This window comes from Grammomys surdaster, unplaced genomic scaffold, assembly GCF_004785775.1.
Source record: "Grammomys surdaster isolate TR1022 unplaced genomic scaffold, NIH_TR_1.0 210, whole genome shotgun sequence".
In the NCBI taxonomy this organism is placed as follows: Eukaryota; Metazoa; Chordata; class Mammalia; order Rodentia; family Muridae; genus Grammomys; species Grammomys surdaster.
Genome location: NW_021604655.1, coordinates 2,528,981 through 2,535,567, shown reverse-complemented (window position 1 = coordinate 2,535,567; position 6,587 = coordinate 2,528,981). Strand labels below are relative to the sequence as shown.

Genomic DNA, 6,587 nt, shown 5'->3' with positions numbered 1-6,587 from the left:
ACACACACACACACACACACACACACACACACACACACACACACACACACACCTTAAAGGAGACAAAATCAAAAGAGGAGGGAAAGGAGAAATAGTTAAAAAAAAATAGACTGTAGTCATGAAATGGGGAGGCTAGATATTCTTTGTGTTCTTGAAGTAACAGGATAATGAGCTGTGGGATCAGAAAGAAACAAGGGAAAAAGCTAAGCATAATTGTGAATTTTCTGACCTTAGGAGCCTAGACAGACAGTGAATGAAGGACGAAGGACAAAAGGAAGGAGTTAGCAAGTACAGAAGAGCAAGTTAAGCCTGTGTCCTTATAGGATATCCAGGTAGACAGATCCACAAGACAAATGGAAACAAACACATCTGAAAGTATAGATCCATGTGGCAGCCTGGAGACCTGAGAAATTGCAAAGTCCACATGGAGAGCAGGCAGACACAGAGACAGACTAAGCGAACTTTTAGAAAATCAATCTAACCCAATGGAGGAGAAAATCAATTTAACCCAATGGGGTGGGGGGCTGAAAGAGAAACAATACAAATAAATAAATAAATAAATAATAGACAAACAAACCAACAAATGGAAGCACTGAAGAGCTTCCTGTCACATGGTAACACATTCCAAACCATAAACTGTGAGCCAGTAGTACTCAAAATCTCAGGAGAAACCCAGACTTGGGAAAAGAATTACAGCAACAACTTTGGGGAGAGGCCATAGGTAGGAAGAAAGCAGGCAATGGTGACACAGACTTGTAGTTCCAGCTACTGTGGAAGCTGAGCTGAAAGGTCATTTAAGCAGTAAACACTGTTAGATCCAGGAAAGATTTATGCCAGAGGGTGGGGGCAGGAGCTCAAAAATCAAAGATATTTCTAGGGTTTTCCTGTTCTAACTAACAACAACAAATACATTTTACACATAACCCTGGCTGTCTTGGGAACTTACTATGTAGACCAGGCAGGCCTTAAGCTCACAGTGATCCCCTGACTCTGCCTCAAAGTGCACTAGCACACCTGACCTATCTCTTGCTAAAATAAGACTATTCAGGAGGACTGGAGAGGTGACTCAATGTTAGGGGCACTACTTTTCCAAGGACTCAGGTTTAATTCCCAGTGCCCACATGTTAGCTCACAGCCGTCTGTAACTCCAATTCCAGTGTGTCTGACACAGTCTTCTGATTTCATGTGCACCAGGCACACATTTGATACACATACATATATGCAGGTAAAAGTCATACACATAAAAAATTAAAATTCTTAACATAAAAAACATACCAAAAGTATATGGGCTTTTACAGGGCTGCAGAGACGGCACCGCCATGTCAGTTGATCTGATGCTCCGTTTTGGCCTCCACAGGCATCTGTGGACTCATACGCACATACACATACATACACACCTGTGCACTTATGTGCACATACCCATACATTCATAAATACAAATAAATAGTTTTAAAAAATGAATACTAGTCTAAATTTGACCCAATTTAATGACCAGTAAGCTCTCTGCAATTCAATCCAGGGATGGATATTTCAAAATCACGTGTCTCAAAGAAATTCGGCCCTAAACTAATCTCGATAATCCTATAAAAATCACAGATTCTCACTGAAATTTTAAGATTTATTTTAAAATCTTATTTTATGTGTATGAGTGTTTTGCCTGCATGTTATGTCTGTATACTATGTGTGTGCCTGGTGACTGCAGAGGGCAGAAGAAAGGTTCAGATCCCCTGGAACAGGAGGAGTCACAGACAGCTGGGAGCTGCCATGTAGGTGCTGAGAATTGAACTCAGGTCCTCTGAGAGCAGCAAGAGCTCTTAGCCCCAAGCACACCAGTTAGATTTGTCTGTGCTGTTACTTACATCAGGAAGTAGTTTGTTCTTCTTGGTCACTGGGTAGCAGTCCCTTCTAATGACAGGGTACAGGCTGTTCATCCACTCACCAGACAGACAGTTAGACTATGTCCAGTTTAGTGATATTATGGATAAAGTTGCATGAGTTTCTCTATGAACACGTCTTTATTCTCTGAAGTAAATATCCAAGAGTGGCAGTGCTAGTTCATATGAGAAGCATATTTTCCACTTACAAGAAACTGCCCCTCTGCGTTCCAAGGCAGCTGTACTACTTTACATTTACACAACACACAAGAGTGCGGTTGCTCTACCACCAACAACACTTGGTACTGTCAGGGGTTCAAATCTTACTCATTCTCATAGCTGCTACTCCCCTTACCCCTAGTTCCATTATGTAGCACCGGCTGGCCTCTAACACAGAGGTCTGCTGGCTTCTGTCTTCCAAGTGCTGGAATTAAAGGCTTTTGTGCCACCGCTTCTAACTTTACTTGCATTTTTCGGAGGGCTAAGAGTTCTGAGCATCTTTTCAGGTATGTATTAGCTATGAAATAGCTTCTTTGATAAAATGCCTATTCAAATATTTTGTCTTCTTACTACTGAGCTCTAGGTGTTTATAGACTCTACATACAAGTCCTTGGCTTAACCCTTGCTTTCTTTAAAACTTGTGTGAATATTTGTGTGTGTGCCATGAGTGTGATACCTGTAAAGCCAGAACAAAGTGTCAGATTCCATGGACCTGGAGCTCCCAGCTGTTGTGAACTACTCAACATGGGCGCTGGGAACTGAACTCAGGTCCGTGGAAAAGGAGCATTCATAACTCGATCTCTCCTTTTCAATCCTTAGCGGAGGCTGAACTTTCTAAAAAGTAACCCTCTCAAATTATAGTTATGCTTCTTTTTATTTTTAAATTGTGTGCGCGCGTGCGCATGCGTGTGTGTGTGTGTGTGTGTGTGTGTGTGTGTGTGTGTGTGGCACCTAAGCCAGAGTTTATCAGGTCCCCTTGCTGTGAAGTTACAGGTGTGAACTGCCTGACAAGGTAGTGGGACTTGACCTGCAAAAACAGTAAGTGCTCTTAACCACGGAGCCACTTCCTCGGCTCTGTGTCCCTGTGCTCTGAGTTTAACGTCTGCCGGACTCACGATCACAGAGACCTCTCCTGCTCTCTTCTAAAGGTTATCTAAGAGTTTCATAAGAAAAAAATCTCTTGTCAAAAATTTTAACAAGATTTTATTAAAGCCCTGCACTCCACTTACCTCATAATTACTCAGTTTTATTGTCTCTTTGTTCTGTGCAGAGTCAACCTCCCACACGACTAAGCACGACTGAAATAAGAGTCTATTCCTGAATCTGGAAAAACGTTTGTCTTTTAGCAGATTCCCCCTATCCACCCAGTAATCGGCATACCTAAATTTAGCCAAGATTTCAGTCCCTGTTCTGTCTTCAGATCAGCCCCAAATCTCTGCAGCTCTGAATCTGCCTCTGTGGACAAATTCTAGAACCCAGAACACACTCCTTGGGACACAGCTGGAAACAATCGGCCACATACCATTCTGGTATGAACGAGAAGATTCCAGAAGATCATTCTCTCTAGGTCAAGTGTCACTCTCACCTATGGGAAACTAGAGAAAGCCATATTTCTCACGAGTTAAATTAAAATTTAGCCTTGTAAAACAAGAGTTTCTCAGAATCAAAACGAAGTAAGTAGCAGAAATACAAAAAGAGAGCTTAGCATTCCACTTCTGTCTGGACCAGTTTGCCTGAGCCCTGTGCGGACAACAGAAGGACATTACAGACATGGCTCATAAGGAGAGGCCTGAGAATCTAACTGGTTGCTCTGTGTGGGGTGTGTGTGTGTGTGTGTGCGTGCACACACAGACACCTGTGGAGGCCAGAGGTCACATGTCAGGCTTCCTTGGTGGCTATCTTTTTTTTTTTCCCAGATAAGTTCTCTCACCAGACCTGAAACAGTGCTTCTGCTAGACTGGCTGACCATCATGGCTCCCTACCCTGTCTCTGCCTCCTCGGAGCTGGAATCACAGACCTGTGTTGCCACATCCAGCTTTTTACTCGGATGCTGGGGATCTGGACTCAGTTCCTAAATTCTTTACCAACTGAGCCTCTGCCCAGACGGTTTGTTGAGTTTTTTTAGAAGGAAGTCTTGTGTAGCTAAGGCTGGCCTTTATCTCCTGAGTCTCCTGTGTCTACCACCCAAGGGATGAGATTACAGACACTATGCCATCATGCTTAGCTGAAAATATTACTTTTTAATTTTAGCAAATGTTACAATTAACAGCAGTATGTAACCTGTAGTAATTAAAACTAATATACAGTTTTCTAAAGTAATAATAGGGGCTTTTGGTTCTATTTTGGTAGCACTTTTTAATAGGACTGGGGATATAGCTTAGTGGTAAAATTCTTGTCTCTTAGTATATGTGAGACCCCAAGGTGACCCTCCAGTACCCCGTATAGTAACCGAGAGATACAACTCTGCCATGGCCTTGGCCTGACATCCTCCATCACTAGCCACTGACACGGGTCAGGACAGGGCTATACTTCAAAGACAGAAATGATATGTAATCCTTAATACCGAGAAAGAACTGCCCAAGCAGCGTTTCCCCAAGTACAGACTGACACTATATAATGCTGCTTTACATGAAGTCCTATAAAAAGAGTTTCTCCCCTTAAGTCCTCATTTGCCAAACGGCAAGTGGACTACTGTTCCATGTACAGGGCATGGAAGAAACTGTATTTCAGAAACTGTATATGTGTGTGGCAAAAATCCTAACAGCGATGGAAAAGTGAATGGAGTTCAGGGAACACTGGCCCCATGTGCCTGCATAACTGAAAGACAATAAAACCTCAAACTCTTTTGAACTTTAGAGACAGTTGACACCGTGCTTAAAGCTTTACATATGAGGCTGAAGACAGGGCTCCTCGGTGAAGCCAAGTAGTACTCAAGCAGAGGACCCATGCCAGGTGCTCACTACCTCCTGCGACCACTCTAGCTCGAGGGGCTCTGATGCCCTTTTCTGGTTTCTGTGGGCAACCGTGTTCACATGTACATATCTTCATATTGACACACATGCACATACATAATTACAATAATAATGCATTCCTTTGCTTAAAGCTTCACACGTTTTCCCAAACTCTCTCGCTCGTTTTAACCAGTCTGCTCCTTCCACCTGTTAGGGACTTCATTTGTTTGGTCTTTTTGAGATACTGTCTCACTCTGAAACACAAGCCGTAGCTAACTCCTAATCCTCATTTCAGCCTCTACTGAGATTAAAGACATGAACCACCACAGCTAGTGCCTGAATTTATTTCTCTTAGCATTTTCATTTATTTCTTAAAGCTTCTTCTTTATATATTCAATCCAGAATATTTGCTGGGACCATTTTCTGGAGCCCTGTCCAGCTCAGAAAGATTAAAGGTTTCCAAAAATTTTGAAGCTGACAATATGTCTAAATCAACAACAAATTTATCTTTAGTATTTTTTAGAGGAAAAAATAAATTATTAGCTCAATTTATTACTTCCTATTATCCTGATTTTTTTTTTCTGTCTATAAAATGAACTCTTCTGTGTTGATCCACAGAATGAGGACAGGCCCCATATTCCCATCCCACAGTAGCTTTTCTGCATAGGTGACCCTGGACAACTGAAGCTTGGCTATAGCAAGAACATTCCAAAAGAAATTCTCTCAACCTGACAAGCCGTCTCCCTCAGTAAGTCTAGGAAGCTGTTATTTTATTAACCACGCATGAAATGGCAGGCAAACGGCCAGATACACAGCCCAGTAGGGTAGAACTTTGCAATTGTTACACACACACACACACATACACACAGCTAAAATTCCTGCCTCTATTATGATCCACTACTTTCAAATTACTTTTTAAAAGTAACTTTAAATGTTTACTTACGTGTTACTATTATCAGCCTGTGTACATAGGTATGCATGGGCCATGACTTGCATAGAGGACAGAGGACCATTTCTAAGAGTTGGTTCTCCCTCTCCAGTATGGATTCCAGGGATCAAATCCAAGCTGTCAGGCTTATGTGACAAGCACTTTCAACCTGATGTGCCATATTGCTGGCCTTCCACTCTCTTTTCTTTATGTGTGTGTGAGTGTTTTGTCTGCATGGGTATGTATGCCCTACCTGTAATCATGGTGCCCTTGAAGGCCAGCAGCAGGTACTGAATCTTCTGGAACTGGCAGTTGTGATCTGTCATGTGGATGCTGGAAACAGAATCTGGATCCTCTGTAAGAACAGCAAGCACTCATATCCACTGAGCCATCTTTCCAGACCCCTCCAATCTTAGTTGTAAGGAAATACATATATATACATATAACTGAGGGAAGAACAATCTTTTTCTGCTTGCTTGGTTATTCTATGGGGAGGAGGGAGGCAGAGTTTTATGTAGCCCAGGATAGCCTCAAAGTCGTTATGTAGTTGAGGATGACCTTAACACTCCTACTCCTGTCCCCATCTCCCAAATTCAGGGATTGCAGCCACTTGCCATCACTTCCAACTTAATATGAAGAGAAGCTCAATACTTACACACTCCAAACAGAATTCCTGACAGACCTGAAGCTATAGATAGCAAGTTCTAAGCTACAGGAGCTACATAATGAGACTACATTCTTTAAAAACAAAACAAAACAAAAAAAAACTACACAGTTTGACTGCCATATGGAATTCTGGATTGGGTTCTGCATAGAAAAGAAAGGTGAATTGAA

The 6,587-nt window shown here is 42.1% G+C and overlaps 1 protein-coding gene across 4 annotated transcripts in view; it reads right to left on the bottom strand.

Moving 5' to 3' along the window:
• Arel1 (apoptosis resistant E3 ubiquitin protein ligase 1) overlaps positions 1–6,587 on the bottom strand; it is a 52,778-nt gene that overhangs the window by 41,276 nt on the left and 4,915 nt on the right. Inside the window, exon 1 of one of the 4 annotated variants that reach the window (XM_028771868.1) lies at positions 6,007–6,084. The exons of the other annotated variants lie outside the window; for them this stretch is intronic. The gene's annotated coding sequence lies outside the window, so the exon portion shown is untranslated. Of the gene's footprint in view, positions 1–6,006; positions 6,085–6,587 lie in introns of those variants that run through there. 4 annotated transcript variants of the gene reach the window in all.